Genomic DNA, 16369 nt, shown 5'->3' with positions numbered 1-16369 from the left:
GCATTTCATTCTTTGGCTTTCTGTACACAGCACTAGAGACTCCTAGAGTCATGGTTTGCAAACATGCAACTGACTGGTGGGGATACAAGAACTGACAAGTCGGTCTTGTAAGTTGACATTAGAGCTGGGGACATGGAGAGGTGGAAGGCCATTAATATCGAACATTGATATTAAATACCAAAGTTTTTTAAAAAATTAAATAAATAAATACCAAAGTTTAGAGGAAGGAAAGTCTACAGACCAGAGGAAAACTGGAGTGTGGACGGTATAAACTAGATTGGAAGCACGTAAAGTTGGCTGGCGTGCCGGAAGAGGAGGGCAGGGAAACAAAAGCCACGTGACAAATGTAGATTAACATTTGTAAGAGTTGATGCTTAAAATAGTTACAGACTAGTCCCAGACACAGCGTTCCTTTGCTTTGGGGTCTTCTTATTACAGACCAATGAGAACAGATTTTGTTTAAATGGGCATATATTAATTGTTCAATAATAACTTCTGTTGGCATCCCTTATTACACATTGATACCAGGTTGTTTATCTTGCTGTATAGTTTTGTGATTCCTTTTTAAATCTAAAATATGTAATAATTTATCAGTTTATTTTATTGTTGCAAGAAAAATAAGAGCCTTAGACATTTCTAAAAATGTAGTAGGGAAGGGGGTTTTGGTCTTGTGTTTGTTTTATACGGCTAAATCATCAAATGTATTACTCGAGCAGACGCTCAAATGGATATAGCCAAGTACTGCCTTAATAAGGCCAAAGTGCTAAACTTATGTCTGGACTAAATTTCGCTCTGTGGGAAATCACTTTCTTCCCTCAGACTCCAAAACACCATTTGATAAACTGTCCCTGCTTTCTGTATAAAACAACAACAAAAAAGAAATCCTGACATCTTAAGTTATAGTACATCAGGCAAACAGATCAAGTTTCCAGACTGAGGAGTTTTTCAAGAATGAGTATTTCATAACCTGATGAAGATCCTCCATGTTGAAAAAGATCAGCGATGGTGAAACCTGAAACTTCAGCATCAGAGCTTTTTTTTTGGTCATATTTTATTTCTCGTATCTCTCATTGTCATCCGACTGAATTGAATTGGGTGTTAGCATGACACCAGAAGAGCCTGTTTGGCTCTGACAGCAGGGAGACTCCTGATCTTTTCAGGGGAAAGGGAGGCATCTAATTCATTAGAGATATTCTGCTGTATATTAACTATAGTCCTATACTGCAAGAGTAACATCTTTCCACAAGTGTGGGGTTTTTTCCCTTAAAGTTCTCTATTTTGACTCATAATATGGAAAATTTTGTAAATGTTAATTTTCTTAAAGAGATCGAAAGTGAAAGTGAAGTCGTTCAGTCGTGTCCGACTCTTTGTGACCCCATGGACTGACTATACCCTACCAGGCTCCTCCATCCATGGGATTTTCCAGGCAAGGAAACTGGTGTGGGTTGCCATTTTGGTTGGCCAAAATTAGCATGTATCTCAGTAAAAGCCCACTTGATGATCTTGGTTCTGCTTCCTTAGCCAGATTAACAGGGAGAAGGCCTATTTTTTACCATAATGCGTTTTAAGGAAACAGTAAAAGAGTAAAGGTCATTTAATTTGGACTTTTTAATAGGTGGACTTGGACTTACTGAACTTGCTTTTTATTCCACTTTAAAAAAAGTGAGCCATGTAGTACACAGAAGGGCATCCAATTTCTAAGTGTTCATTGTGTTCTGTTTCTGAATCAGGCTGTTCCCAGGTTTCACGGTGCACCTATTAGCTCATGAGCAGAGGTAGAACACAGTTATGCCAGGGACATTTGAAACAGAACTTGTTTGTGAAAGGTTTGCGTCTGCATTCAGCTAACATTTACCTGGTGCCAGTGATGTGGTCAGCCCTGTCCCTGGTATTGTGCCCACACACAGGGGTAAACACCCGGCCTGCCTTTGAGGAGCTCCAGGCCAGCGGGGCAGATCGCTGCCGGCCGATTATTGCATACACAGTGCCCAGAGTTCAGGTAGAAGTCTGCACCAGAGGCGGTGGGAGCCCAAAGTGGGTGGCGTGTCACAAAGCCTGGGGAATCAAAGGAAAGACAAACTTCCTGGAGACGGTGACACGTGGATTGAGGTGTGATGAACAGGCAGGAGCCAGTCATGTGACTGTGGCAAGAGAAAGGAAGGTCAGAGAGAAGAGCGCGTGTCAGCACAGGGGCCGGACATGGTGTGGTTGTGCGTGGTGAAAAGCAGGCTGTTTTCACCAGTGTGAGGGGCGAAACGTGGACAGAAGTGGAAGCAAAGAGAAGCAGAAGCCAAGTTAGGGAGTGCCTTCCATGCCAGATCTTGGCTCAGATGGTAAAGAATCTGCCTGGGATGTGAGAGACCCAGGTTCAATCCCTGGGTCTGGAAGATCCCCGGGAGAAGGGAGTGGCAACCCACTCCAATATTCTTGCCTGGAGGATCCTGTGGACAGAGGAGCCTGGTGGGCTACAGTCCATGGGGTCGCAGAGAGCTGCCCATGACTGATGACTCAGCATGCTCACTTTTCGATGCCAGATCGGGGAATGTGGTCAAGTGGTGGGGAGACCTTGAAGCATGGGAACTGGGGAGTACCTTGCTCTGATTTTCATTTTAGCTTGCCTTCTGACTTTTCTTTATTTAGAATAATCAATCCTGATACTAACGCTACTTGTAATGAGTAGTTGGTAGAACACATCTAACTACAAAGAACTTTTTGTTCATTTCTTGTGTGAGTACCATTGTGGCATCTGATCGAATTGGTCAGATGGGGACATAAGAGAGAAGTGCCTTAGGGCGGAGCTGGATTCACTCTGCAATCACAGGACCTGTCAAGTCATGAGGTTCATGTCTAGTTTCCAGCTATAACTGGTGTGGGACTCATGCTGCTTGTTCTTGGAGTTTGCCTTGGACTCAGACGCCACCTCTCACCTTTATCCCACTGTTGTCGCCTGTGTCTTGCTTGTCTCCTGTCCACCATCAATATGCCTTCTAAGGAGGACCCCTGCGACCTCCATGTGCCCAACTTAGGTAAAATACAAGCAGTCCTCAAAGTCACCACTGGTAGTGAGGCTGCAGCAGGCATAATAAAATTGCAAGTTCCCCAATTTGGGCTTGTTGGGTCTTTTGTTACAAACTTTTTTCATATTGTCTTACATGGTAAAGGCAAGGTTCCTTACCACTGTATCTTCTCTGCCCCAATCATGACCCAAGATCAATGCAAATAAGAGACACCCTGTAAAATAAAGAGGAAGTATGTACAGGATGCAGTTAATAGGTGGTTTTTATTAGCTATAAAGAATGACTTTAATCACATTTCATCCCTTGTGGAAAATTCTGAGTCAAAATATACAGTAAATTCCTCACATAGGCCAACTCTGAACGATAGCTGTTAAAATTCCTCCATGAGCTTCTGGAATTCCCTATTTGAAAAGCTGGAAGATAATAACTTCTGAAAGAATATCAATAGCTTTGTTCCTATTCTAGGAGACACATGTAAAGAACTGGTTTTTAGTCACATTTTCCATCATTTGTCCTGACCAAATAACAGGAGCTTTAAAAACAGGTCATAGTTACTGGCTAATCATTAAACAGTGACATGGGTGGGGTAAAGGTTGGTGTTAGAACATCTAACCTGCATAATCAAGGCAGAGAAAAGAGATCTACAGAGGCTTTGGGGTTAAAAATTCTAAATGTTCACACATTACTCTAGAACCAAAAAGACAGTGGATGATGCTACCTTCTCCCGCCTGTGTTTAATGATGTAGCCAGGTTGTTATTTACTCTGGAGAAGCTTGAAAACTAACCCACAGTAAGAGACTTCAGTCTAGGCATTAAAGTGGAATACAGGTAGCAATGTCTTGTAAACTGTAAATCTGATGGAATGGCCATTACGGCTGGATCCACCAGCCACTGTCCTGCCCCTGGCAGAGTTCGGCGGCTCAGCCGGCGTGCGGTGTTGCTGTCTCTGGACCGCAGGGCTGCCGGGCAGCCCTGGGGAACCCGGCTTAGCTCCCAAGGCAGCACAGTGAGGACAGGCCCAGCCTCGCTGGCGGCTGCTCGCAGCGGGGGTGACCGGTGTACGGAGGGCAGAGGCGCTGCTTGCGGGAAGCCAGGAGCGCAAAGTCAGGTGACAGGATCTGTGAACAGAGATGAACAGCGGGGGCACAACTCCAGCTCTTTCTCTGGAGGATCCCCCTCTTCCACCCTCCACCCCTACAATACAAAGACAATGTAGAGATGCTGGTGTCCACTGAAACAGTACCCATCTGGCCCACTTTCCAGTATTGATTTTCTCCATGAAGCTTCACTGTGTGCCTCTCTTTGAACTAAAAGAAAGTATTAAGAGGAGCCTTTCCTGTCTGTAGCCAACTACTTTGTTTGCAAAGACCACTAGGATTATGTTTAGTTCCATGAACAGAAGAAATGATAAAGTATGTGACTTAAAAAATAAGTGTTGCACCACTGCTTAAAGGGACAAGAACTGTGGGCTAACTGACCTTAAAGTCTCTCCCAGATCTAAAATAACCTAATCTTAATGCTATCTGAAACCATCACAGAATAAAAGGGAAATCTGGAACTGAAAATAAAACCAAAACCTGGGTCTGCCTTACAGTGAGCAGGTGTGCCCTGATAAACCATTTTTGCTTTGAATCTATGTCTGTGGTCTGCAATTTCTTTTCAGACAAGCTATTTTCAGCATACATTTTGGTAATCCACTGATGGGCCAGGCTCTTCCTGATGAGCTAGTTGGGGAATGTGGATTTACACACAATCACTGTCCACTGACAGAGCCCTTGCATCTCACTCTTCTCTTCGTATAAGCCCATGTCTCTCCCCGCTTGGCTAAGAAATTGAAGAATTCTCTGTGTGTGCCAGACATACATGTGGTCCGGCAATTTCCTATGGAAAATGCACTCTGTCTGGTAATTAAGATAAATCAAGTTTAGTTAACTGGCTCAAGCACTTCTACTGTCGTCTGTGGCTTGGGAGGGTCCTGGAGAATAGTTCTGCCTCCAAGATTAAAACCTACCAAAGTTTCCTGTAGCTGACAGCAAAGATAGTTTGGGGCTGTTGTTTATGTTATATGACTTAAATCTTGGCATTAAAAATAAACTGGAAGAGAGGCAGCAAGTTCTTGTAAACTGTAAATCTGATAGAACAAAGCAGGCATGTGGAATGGCCATTATGACCTTATTCATCAGGTTTTTGTGAAATTCTAGTCTCTGCAGTCTGTATTAACTTTTCAGTATCTCTTCTCATCGGCTTTATAGGAAGGAATAAAATAAGCTACCAGAGCATGAGGCTTTTTTTTTTTTTTTAGTTTTACTGTAGGTCTGAGCAGCCGCAGAACAATTGCTTCCTCATTAAAGAAAGAAGAAATTGAGTTGATTGCTCGGGTTTGCAACAGCAAAGAGCATGGAACTCCACTAGTCTATAAAGAGAGCAATTCTTCTTTTCACATCACTGGATTATTTTTATTACTTTGCACTTCAAATTCCTTAGTATTTAGGGAGGGGGTGTGAGATACACTTAGCAACACTTCAGTATTAGAGAGCAACCCAGATCTGAAACGTGTGTGTCCCCCTACAGAAATGCGAGGTAAAAGAACTGTCCTCACGGACCTCCTGGGCAGCTGGTTAATGACCCCCAATCCCTGAACCACTCTCTTCTGTCAGACCTCGGCTTATTTCGTCCTCGCAGCATCCCCGCAGCTCTGCCCTTTATTTCTCCACTGTATTCCCAGGCAGCAGCTGCCTGCATGTGGCAGGTATCCAGAAATCCTGTCCACAGTCCTGCAGTCCTTGAAGAGCTGGTGGGTTTGATCACCCTTTCCCCATTCCACGGCCCTTACTCTTTTTTTGCTACCCACCCCCACCCCCCTTTCCTTTCTTTCCCTCTGACTGAAACCCAACCTGAATGGGGCCCAGATATTTCAAAATGACACAAGGGGTCAAATCAGCTAACAAAACATTTCAAACCAGCAAAGAGCTACCGGGTGGCCTTTCTATATAAAAAGTGGTTGCTTGAGGTTTATGAGCTTTTGTTAAGTTTACCAAATAGTGAAAATTATCATTCAGCTCTACGTTATGGGTAAAAATGGGGGAAAATCATTGTAGAGAGGAGCAAAGGAAGAGAAGGCAGGGAGATGACAGAAAGATGTGTCCGCCCTAACCGGACCTGGAGGTTAGCCTCAGGCTAGATCCCGAAGGGTGGCGCTTCCTCATCTCTGACAGTTTTGCCTGTAAACCACAGATGCCCTTCTTATCCCCTTTACAAACACAAGTTTGTGGACACAGTTCTGCCTTTAGAGTTCTATGGTAGGGTTTCTCAAATTCCCCAAGAATAGAAGCACCTTTTAAAAAAATTCTTTATGGATATAAATATAATATTAGAGAATATTTATAATGAATTACTATATGCATGGTACCTTAAATTTACATGCATCATTTCATTTAAGCCTCTTAAGAATCTCACAGGTACTTTTATACACTTAGGAGGTTATAATTACTGTATTTAATAGTATCCTCACAAATTCCATTATGCTCATTTTTATATACGAGGCTCAGAGCGGTTAAGTTACTTACCTTAAGGGTACACATTAGTGCAGCTGTGAACCCAAGTCTTTCTGGCCCCTGACCTCATGACCTTCACCGCAGCGCCATGCTGCCTCCTGATGGGCAACTGGGAAGATGGTTTTTGTCTGAATCCATCACCGTCTGGGGAAGGTCAGACATGGCTTCTGCCAGGGCTGTTCTTCATTTGGCCTGTCCTCCGTGAGGCCCCAAAGCTTGACTGCAGCTGCCACCTAGACCGTGCTCCACTTAGATACTCATTTTGATGAAGCAGGTCTTAGAAATACCTTTCAAGTTTAATTTTCACTTTTGTCAGAAGCAGATGTACTTGGTTTTAAAACTCAAATACTACAAAGCAGTTCATTCCTATTCCTAAGTTCTATTTGCCAGAAGCAACCATTTTCAATAATTTTGTTCATTTTTCAACTTTTTCAAGGTATTATAATTGATAAAATTGTAAGACATTTAAAGTATACAACATGCTGATTTGATATACATATACATTATGAAAGGCTTACCCTGAATTAGTTAATAGATCTATTACCTCATATATTTACTATTTTTTATAGCTGGTAAGAACATTTAAATTATAATCTTTTGGCAAACTTCAGTTATACAATACAGTATTTCAACCATCATTATACTTTTGATCCTCAGATCCTATTCATCTCACAGCTGGTTTGAACCCTTTTACCAACATCTATTTCCCCAGGCTCTGCAGTCACTTTTCTACTCTGTTTCTATAAGTCTAACTTTTTTTTTTAAAGATCCACATATAAGTGATACCATGCATGGTTTGTCTTTCTCACATGGCTCATTTCACATAACATAATGCCCTCAGCTTCATTCATCTTGTCGCAAATGACAGGATTTACTTATTTTTAAAGGCTGAATGATACTCCATTGTGTGCGTGTATGTGTGTGTATACACATACATACATACAGTTCACCCTTGAACAACATGAGTCTGAACTGCGAAAGTCCACTTAGATGTGGATTTTTTTCAACAAATACAGTACTTGCATTTTCGCTTTACAAATCTTTAAAGTTTGTTTGATTAGAGGTCACAGTAGGTGGAACCAAAAGAATTAGGGTTTGAGTCCCGACTCTATGCAAACTGTTTGAGTTTTCTTCCCTTGGGTGAATCATTTATCAATTCCTTCATTTTTGAGAAAGAGATACCAATAACTCAGATTTTTACCTGACTGGGGGCTTGGCACCTGTAATCCCCTACACTGTTCAAGGGTTAGCTGTGTATCTCACAATTTCTCTATCCGTTCTTCTATCAACGGACACTTGTTTCGGCACCTTGGCTAGAATGAACAACGCTCCTGTTAGCATGGGAGTACAGACATATTTTTAAGATAATGATTTCATTTCCTTGGATATACACTCAGTGGTGAGATTACTGCATCATTCGGTTCAGTCCAGATCACTCTCAGTCGTGTCCGACTCTTTGTGACCCCACGGACTGCAGCACACCAGGCTTCCCTGTCCATCACCAACTCCCAGAGCCTACTCAAACTTAAGTCTATCATGTCAGTGATGCCATCCAACCATCTCATCCTCTGTCATCCCCTTCCCCTCCTGCCTTCAATCTTTCCCAGTGATAGGGTCATTACCAATTAGTCAGTTCTTCGTATCAGGTAGCCAAAGTATTGGAGTTTCACCTTGAGCATCAGTCCTTCCAACAAATATTCAGAACTGATTTCCTTTAGGATGGACTGGTTGGATCTCCTTGCAGTCCAAGGGACTCTCAAGATTCTTCTCCAACACCACAGTTCAAAAGCATCGATTCTTCAGCACTAAGCTTTCTTTATAGTCCAACTCTCACATCCATACATGACTACTGGAAAAACCATAGCTTTGACTAGATGGACATTTGTTGGCAAAGTAATGTTTCTGGTTTTTAATATGCTGTCTAGGTTGGAAATATTTTTTTTCCAAGGAGCAAGCGTCTTTTAATTGCATGGCTGCGGTCACTATCTGCAGTGATTTTGAAGTCCAGAAAAAATAAAGTCTCTCACTGTTTCCATTGTTTCCCCATCTATTTGCCATGAAGTGATCATGCCATCATCTTCATTTTTTGAATGTTGAGTTTTAAGCCAACTTTTCACTCTCCTCTTTCACTTTCATCAAGAGGCTCTTTAGTACATCTTTGCTTTCCGCCATAGGGGTGGTATCACCTGTGTATCTGAGATTAGTGATATTTATCACAACAATCTTGATTCCAGCTTGTGCTTCATCCAGACGAGCATTTTGCATGATGTACTCTGCATATAAGTTAAATAAGCAGGGTGACAATATACAGCCTTAACACGCTCCTTTCCCAATTTGGAACCAGTCTGTTGTTCCATGTCTGGTTCTAACTGTTGCTTCTTGACCTGCATACAGATTTCTCAGGAGGCAGGTAATGTGGTCTGGTATTCTCATCACTTGAAGAATTTTCTACAGTTTGTTGTGATCTACAGAGTCAAAGGCTTTTGAGTAATCAATAAAGCAGAAGTAGATGTTTTTCTGGAACTCTTGCTTTTTCAATGATCCAATGGATATTGGCAATTTGATCTCTGGTTGCTCTGCCTTTTCTAAATCCATCTTGAACATCTGGAAGTTCTCGGTTCGTGTACTTTTGAAGCCTAGCTTGGAGAATTTTGAGCATTACTTTGCTATCGTGTGAGATGAGTGCAATTGTGGGTAGTTTGAACATTCTTTGCATTGCCTTTCTTCAGGATTGGAATGAAAATTGGCCTTTTCCAGTCTTGTGGCCACTGCTGAGTTTTCCAAATTTGCTGGCATATTGAGTGCAGCACTTCAACACCATAATTTTTAGGATTTGAAATAGCTCAACTGAAATTCTATCATCTCCACTAGTTTTGTTTGTAGTGATGCTTCCTAAGGCCCACTTGACTTCACATTCCAGGATGTCTGGCTCTAGGTGAGTGGTCATCTGAGTCATGAAGATCTTTCTTTGTATAGTTCTTCTGTGTATTCTTGCCACCTCTTCATTTTTTTTTTTCATTTATTTTTATTAGTTGGAGGCTAATTACTTTACAATATCGTAGTGGTTTCATACATTGACTTGAATTAGCCATAGATTCACATGTATTTCCCCATCCCGATCCCCCCTCTCACCTCCCTCTCTACCCGATCCCTCTGGGTCTTCCCAGTGCACCAGCCCCAAGCACTTGTCTCATGCATCTAACCTGGGCTGGTGATCTGTTTCACCCTAGATAATATACATGTTTTGATGCTGTTCTCTTGAAACATCCCACCCTCACCTTCTCCCACAGAGTTCAAAAGTCTGTTCTGTACTTCTGTGTCTCTTGTTCTGTTTTGCATATAGGGTTATCATTACCATCTTTCTAAATTCCATATATATGTATTAGTATGCTGCAATGGTCTTTATCTTTCTGGCTTACTTCACTCTGTATAATGGGCTCCAGTTTCATCCATCTCATTAGAACTGATTCAAATGAATTCTTTTTAATGGCTGAGTAATATTCCATGGTGCATATGTACCACAGCTTCCTTATCCATTCGTCTGCTGATGGGCATCTAGGTTGCTTCCATGTCCTGGCTATTATAAACAGTGCTGCGATGAACATTGGGGTGCACGTGTCTCTTTCAGATCTGGTTTCCTCAGTGTGTATGCCCAGCAGTGGGATTGCTGGGTCATATGGCAGTTCTATTTCCAGTTTTTTAAGAAATCTCCACACTGTTCTCCATAGCGGCTGTCCTAGTTTGCATTCCCACCAACAGTGTAAGAGGGTTCCCTTTTCTCCACACCCTCTCCAGCATTTATTGCTTGTAGACTTTTGGATAGCAGCCATTCTGACTGGCGTGTAATGGTACCTCATTGTGGTTTTGATTTGCATTTCTCTGATAATGAGTGATGTTGAGCATCTTTTCATGTGTTTGTTAGCCATCTGTATGTCTTCCTTGGAGAAATGTCTGTTTAGTTCTTTGGCCCATTTTTTGATTGGGTCATTTATTTTTCTGGAGTTGAGCTGCAGGAGTTGCTTGTATATTTTTGAGATTAATCCTTTGTTTGTTGCTTCATTTGCTATTATTTTCTCCCAATCTGAGGGCTGTCTTTTCACCTTGCTTATAGTTTCCTTTGTTGTGCAAAAGCTTTTAAGTTTCATTAGGTCCCATTTGTTTATTTTTGCTTTTATTTCCAATATTCTGGGAGGTGGGTCATAGAGGATCTTGCTGTGATTTATGTCGGAGAGTGTTTTGCCTATGTTCTCCTCTAGGAGTTTTATAGTTTCTGGTCTTACATTTAGATCTTTTATTCATTTGGAGTTTATTTTTGTGTATGGTGTTAGAAAGTGTTCTAGTTTCATTCTTTTACAAGTGGTTGACCAGTTTTCCCAGCACCACTTGTTAAAGAGGTTGTCTTTTTTCCATTGTATATCCTTGCCTCCTTTGTTGAAGATAAGGTGTCCATAGGTTCGTGGATTTATCTCTGGGCTTTCTATTCTGTTCCATTGATCTATATTTCTGTCTTTGTGCCAGTACCATACTGTCTTGATGACTGTATGCCACCTCTTCTTAATATCTTCTGCTTCCTTCAGGTCCATACCATTTCTGTCCTTTACTGAGCCCATCGTTGCACGAAATGTTCCCTTGGTATCTCTAATTTTCTTGAAGCGATCTGTAGTCTTTCCCATTCTACTGTTTTCCTCTATTTCTTTGCACTGATCACTGAAGAAGGCTTTCTTATCTCTCCTTGCTATTCTTTGGAACTCTGCATTCAAATGGGCATATCTTCCTTTTCTCCTTTGCCTTCTGCTTCTCTTCTTTTCACAGTTATTGGTAGGGCCTCTTCAGACAACCATCTTGTCTTTTTGCATTTCTTTTTCTTGGGGATGGTCTTGATCACTGTCTCCTGTACAATGTCACAAGCCTCTGTCCATAGTTCTCCAGGCATTCTGTCTATCAGATATAATCCCTTGAATCTATTTCTCACTTCCACTGTGTAATTGTAAGTGATTTGGTTTAGGTCATACCTGAATGGTCTAGCAGTTTTCCCTACTTTCTTCCATTTAAGTCTGAACTTTGCAATAAGGAGTCATGATCCGAGCCACAGTCAGCTCCCAGTCTTGTTTTGGCTCACTGTACAGAACTTCTCCATCTTTGGCTGCAAAGAATATAATCAATCATATGGTGCTTCTATTTTTCATCTCTTGAGGAATCTCCATACTGTTCTCCAGAGTGACTGTACTGGTTTACATTCCCATCAATAGTGCACAAGGGTTCCCTTTACTCCATATCCTCACCAGCTTTTGCTATCTCTTGTCTTTTAGATAATAGACATCCTAACAGATAATATCTCATTGGGGTTTTGATTTGCATTTCTCTGATGATTAGTGATGTCTTTAGCATTATTTCATGTGCCTATTGGCTATTTGTGTATCTTCTTTTGAAAGGGGTCTTTTCCTGTCCTTTGCACATTTTTCCGTTGGGTCATTGACTTCTTTGCTGTTGAGTTGTGTGAGTTTCTTATGTATTTTGGATATTAACCACTTACCAGATGTATGATTTGCATATATTTTCTCCCATTCCATAGGTTGCCTTTCCATTTGTTGATGGTTCCCTTTGCTGTACAGATTTTCAGTTTGATGTAGTCTCACTTGTTTATTTTTGCTTTTGTTGCTTTTGCTTTTGGGGTCAGATCCAAAAATTACTACCAAGACTAATATAAAGGAGCTTGTTGTTGCTCTCAATCACCTAGTTGTGTTTGATTCTTTGCAACCCCATGGACTGCAGCACGCCAGGCCTCCCTGCCCCTCACCATCTCCCAAAGTTTGCCCAAGTTCATGTTCATTGCATCAGTGATGCCGTCCAGCCTCTCATCCTCTGATGCCCTCTTCTCCTTCTGCCTTCGATCTTTCCCAGCATCAGGGACTTTTCCAATGAGTCGTAGGTACACATCAGATGACTAAAATACTAGAGCTTCAGCTTCAGCATCAGTCCTTCCAGTGAATATTCAGGATTGATCTCCCTTAAGATTGACTGTTTTGATCTCCTTGATGTCCAAGGGTCTTTTAGGAGTCTTCTCCAGCACCACAGTTCAAAGGCATTAATTCTTTGGTGTTCTGCCTTCTTTATGGTCCAGCCCTCATAACCATAAGTGACCACTAGGAAGACCATAGCCTTGACTATACAGACCTTTGTCAGCAGAGTAATGTCTCTGCTTTTCAACACACTGTCTAAGTTTGCCATCATTTTCCTGCCAAGAAGCAATTGTCTTCTGATTTCATGGCTGCAGTCACCATCCGCAGTGATTTTGGAGCCCAAGAAGAGGAAATCTGTTACTACTTCCACCTTTTCCCCTTCTATTTGCCATGCAGTAATGGGGCCAGATGCCGTGATCTTAGATTTTTAATATATAGTCTTGAGTCAACCCTCCTCCTTCACCCTCACTGAGGTGCTTTAGTTCCTCTTCACTCTCTGCCATTAGAGTTACCATCTGCATATCTGAGGTGGTGTTGTTTCTCCCGCCTGTCTTGATTCCAACTTTTGTCACTCATCCAGCCTGGCATTTCTCACAATGTGGTCAGCGTATAGATTAAACAAACGGGGTGACAGCAGACAGCCCTGTCGTACTCCTCTCTCGATCTTGAATAAGTCAGTTGTTCCACACAGGGTTCTAACTGTTGCTTCTTGACCTGCAAACAGGTTTCTCAGGAGACAGGTAAGATGGTCTGGTATTCCCATCTCTCTAAGGGCTTTCCACAGTTACGATCCACAGGGTCAAAAGCTTTAGTCTAGTTGAAGAAACAGAGATAGATGTTTTTTTCTCTGGAATGTCCTTGCTTTCTCTATAATCCAGCAAATGCTGGCAATGTGATCTCTAATTCCTCTTCTTTGTCTATACCCAGCTTGGACATCTGGAAGTTTTTGGTTTGCATAATGCTGAAGCCTAGCATGAAAGATTTTAAGCATGACCTTACCAGCATGGGAGATGAGTGCAACTGTCTGATGGTTTAGCACATTCTTTGGTACTACCCTTCTTGGGAACTGGGATGAGGATTAACCTTTTCCAGTCCTGTGGTCACTGATGGATCTTTCAGATTCGTTTACATAATGAATGCAAAACCTTGATAGCATCCTCCTTTAGGGATTTGAATAGTTTTGAGGAGTTTTATGATTTCAGGTTTTGTGTTCAAGTCTTTAAACCATTTTGACCTGACTTGTATGTATGGTACAAAATAAGGGATGTGGAATAGCTTTCATTTTATTGGTATCTTCTTCAATATCTTTCACCAGTGTCTTAAAGTTTTCAGTGTACAGATCTTTCATCTCCTTAAATAAAATTATTCCTAAATATTTTATTATTTTTCAGGCTATGGTAAATTTTGAGGCTAAATTGTTTGTAAATTGTTTCCTTAATTTCTCTCTATGATAATTTTTGGTATATAGACAATCCAACAGATTTCTACATATTAATACAGGATCCTACAACTTTACCAAATGTATTAGTTCTAGCAGCTTTTTGAGTGTTTAGGGTTTTCTACATATAATACCATGTCATCATCTGCAAATAGAAAAAAAATTTACTTCTTCCTTTCCAATTTGGGTGTTTTTTATTTCCTTCTCTTGACTGATTGCTCTAGCCAGGACTTCCAGTGCTATGTTGAATAAAAGTGGTGAGAATAGGGATTCTTGTCTTGTTCCTGAGAGAGGAAAAGCTTTCAGCATTTCATCATTAAGTATGATGTTAGCTGTGGGCTTATCATACAAGCCTTTATTATCTTGAGGTATTTTCCCTGTATACCAAGTTTGTTGAGAGTTTTTATCAAGAAAGAATGTTGAATTTTGTCAAATGCTTTTTCTGCATCTATTGAGGTCATATAAATCATAGTTTTTTTATCCCTCTTTTTGTTAATATGGTATATCACATTGATTTGTGAATGTTGAACCATCTTTGCATTCTTGGAATGAATCCCACTAGATCATGTTTATGATCATTCTAATGTATTGATGAACTTGGATTTGCTAATATTTTGTTGAGGATTTTTGCATCTATATTTCATCACGAATATTGGATTATAATTTTCTTTTCTTGTAGTGTCCTTATCTGGCAGGGTAATGCTGGCCTCATAAAATGAATCTGGGAGTTTCCCTCTCCCCTTCACTTTATTGGAAAAGTTTGAGAAAGGCTGGTGTTAATTACTGAATCCACCAGTAAAAACATCTGGTCCTGGGCTCTTGTTTCTTGGGAAGTTTTTGGTTACTGACTCAATCTCCTTCCTAGTAATTAGTCTACTCAAATGATCTATTCTTTCCTGCTTTAGTCTTGATAGGTTTTATGTTTCTAAGAATTTATATGTTTCCTCTAGGTTATTCAATCTGTTGGTGTATAATTGTTCATAATTATTCACTGATCTCCTACAATGCCTTGTATTTCTGTAGCGCCAGTTTAATGTCTCCTCTTTCATTTCTGATTTCCTGATTTTACTTGAGCTCTCCCTTTTTTTCTGTTACCCCAGCTAAACGTTTGTCAGTTCTGTGTGTCTTCTGGAAAAGCCAGCCCTTAGTTTTACTGGTCTTCTGTACTGGTTTTCTGATCCCTATTTCTTTTATGTCTGCTCTGCTATTTGTTATCTCCTTCCTTCTACTGACTTTGGGCTTAGCTTGTTCTCTTTCTTGTTCCTTGAGGTGTAAAGTTAGGTTGTCTGATATCTTTTTTTCTTAATATAGGTATTTGTTAAATTTATTTACTATAAATGTCCCCCATAGAATTGCTTTTTTTTCCCCCATAGAATTGCTTTTGAGGCACTCCATAAATTTTGTTATGTTGTCTTTCCATTTTCCTTTGGCTCAAGATATATGTTGATTGCTCTCGATTTTTTCCTTTGACTCATTGGTTTTTCATTCATATGTTTGTTGTTTAATCTCCACATATCTGTGAATTTTCCAATTCCTTCTTTTAAATCAAATCCTATTTACCATTCTGGTTAGAAAATATACTGTATATGATACTAATTTTCTTAAATTTATTAATACTTATCTTGCATCCTGACATTTGACCTATCTTGAAGTATTAAAGAGTTTGGTCCATTTACATTTACGGTAATTATTGTTAGATATGGACATACCATTGCTATTTTGTTTTGTAATTCTTTTGTTCCTTTCTTCATCTCTCCTTCTCTTCCTTTGTGATCTGATGACTTTCTGTAGGGCTCTGCTGTGACTCTGTTCTTTTTGTGTATATATCTATCACTGGTTATCACTTTGTAGTTACCATGAGATTTACATAAAATATCATAAGTCTATTTTACATAAAGTCTATTTAAGTTAATGACAACTTCAAACACACACCAGCTCTATTTTTTTATACTCTTCCCTACACATTTTGTTTTTATGTCATAATTTACATTTTTACACTGTATATCCATTAATAAGTTATTGCAATTATAGTTATTGTAGCATTTTTTTTTTGTTTTTTAACTCTCACATTAGAGTTATAAGTGATTTACCCTCCACAATTTTAACATTAGACTACTCTAAATGTAACTGCATATTTACTTTTAGCACTGAGTTTTATACTTTTATGTTTCCCTGTTACTAATTAGCACCCTTCCATTTCTGTTTGAAGAACTCTCTTTAACATTCTTGTAAGGCTGATGTAGTGGTGATGAACTGTTTTGGCCTTTGTTTGTCTGGGAAACTCTATTTTCCCTTCAGTTCTGAAGACCAACTTCGCTGATTTTTTTTTTGTTTTTTAATTTAGCACTTTTGACTGTATCATGCTGCTCCCTTCTGGCCTGAAAGTTTTTGCTGAGAAAT

General features: G+C 40.3%; 1 protein-coding gene across 9 annotated transcripts in view; it reads left to right on the top strand.

The window, feature by feature from the left end:
* The window catches only part of LOC122428730 (ABI family member 3 binding protein), a 281331-nt gene that overhangs the window by 253474 nt on the left and 11488 nt on the right, over positions 1–16369 (top strand). The window lies entirely within an intron of this gene.

Source organism: Cervus canadensis, chromosome 27, assembly GCF_019320065.1.
Source record: "Cervus canadensis isolate Bull #8, Minnesota chromosome 27, ASM1932006v1, whole genome shotgun sequence".
NCBI classification, from domain to species: domain Eukaryota; kingdom Metazoa; phylum Chordata; class Mammalia; order Artiodactyla; family Cervidae; genus Cervus; species Cervus canadensis.
Note: the sequence above shows the minus strand (reverse complement) of the source record. Positions and strands in the feature narration are given on the sequence as shown.